Below are 1480 nucleotides of genomic sequence, written 5' to 3'. Positions count from 1 at the left end.
AACAAGTCATTGGTTTTGCAAAATCCCATCATGGCATCTCCAGCTTCGTGTCTATCACCAAGTCCATGTTTTCCAACTACGGTTCCTTCCTCGTTGTTTGCATCTTTCACATTCTAGTCACCAATCACAATGAAGGCATCTTGATGACATGTTTGATTGCTTTCCAACAGAAGTCGTTGGTAGAGTTCTTCAGTTCCTTCATCGCTATCTTCTGTGGTTGGAGCATCCACTTGAGTAACAGTTGTATGGAGTGGATCCCCTGGCAGGTGGACATATATAATGTGATCGCAGATAGCACTGTACTTCATGAGTGAGTTTATGAGATCTTTCTAACCCAGGGATGAACCCCAGAAGTCCTAAGAGGGAAATGCGACAGATGTGAGCTCTTAAAAACTAGCAAAGGACACCATAGACAAGGTCAAACTACAACAGACCAGGAGGAAACCTGGGAAATCCTCATAGTAGACGAGAGGGGAAGAGTCACTCTAAACCAAGATCCTGTCAATCAACACGGACAGAGAGAAACAGGAAGGAAGATAATGCTTTGAAACATTGTGCTAATAATTGTATGATACTGCTTGATAGGATTGAACTGTGGAATGAACAGAAATAATTAGGTAAGAGCTATAAACCGATCATTCCCAGAAGAAACAATGAACAACGAGCATATGAAGTGACACTCATTTTCACTGGAAACTTTAAAATAAGCAAATGAATACAAAGGAAGACACCTTCCAAACTGGTAAGAACAAGTGGCGTCCATTTGGCCAGGCGGTGGGCGGCATTTCCTCAGTCCCTGTAATGGGAACATCCCAACCCAATCCAGAACCCACCGGGTCAGCACTTTGGAGGCCAGCTATCATGTGCATTCTGATTGCGGTTCTCAACTTGTGGGTCTCAACCCCTTTGGGGGTCAAATGACCCTTTCACAGGGGTCACCCGATTCATCACAGTAGCAAAATGACAGTGATGAAGTACCAATTAAAATAATGTTATGGTTGGGGGTCACCACCACATGCGGAACTGTATGAAAGGGTCGCGGCACAGGAAGGTGGAGAACCGCTGCTCTAGAGGGTTCCTGAGGCTGTAATCATTATGGAGCTGAAAGGCTTAACTTACTCCTGTGGAGCAGCAGCTGGTGAGTTCGAGCCTCAGACTTTGAGGCTACCAGTCCAATGCTTACCCCCACAGCGCTGCCACAGGTCCTTACCCAGGCACTGTCGGGCGGGCATCTGCTGGACGTCAACAGAGCAGAGAGCACCCACCCCCCTTCTCAGGTGAAGAAACTGAGGCCCAGAGAGGGAAAGCAGCTCACCCAGGCTCCCACAGCTCTTAGTGGACTCAGTAGAAGCCAACATGGGGCCTCTGGGACTTCCATCATCCAAAGTCTCTAAGGGAGGAATGGCGCCTATTCATCCCCACAAAGGTGGGCATTGGGGGACAGCTTGGTCTGTGTCCTGTGTTTGCCTCTGCTACACAC

General features: G+C 47.8%; 1 long non-coding RNA gene across 1 annotated transcript in view; it reads right to left on the bottom strand.

Moving 5' to 3' along the window:
- The window catches only part of LOC123521586, a 12396-nt gene that overhangs the window by 10327 nt on the left and 589 nt on the right, over positions 1–1480 (bottom strand). The gene's annotated exons all lie outside the window — the stretch shown is intronic.

Source organism: Echinops telfairi, unplaced genomic scaffold (genome assembly GCF_000313985.2).
Source record: "Echinops telfairi isolate 266 unplaced genomic scaffold, ASM31398v2 ScPeMD7_2;HRSCAF=8, whole genome shotgun sequence".
In the NCBI taxonomy this organism is placed as follows: Eukaryota; Metazoa; Chordata; class Mammalia; order Afrosoricida; family Tenrecidae; genus Echinops; species Echinops telfairi.
This window is presented reverse-complemented; position numbering and strand designations above follow the sequence as displayed.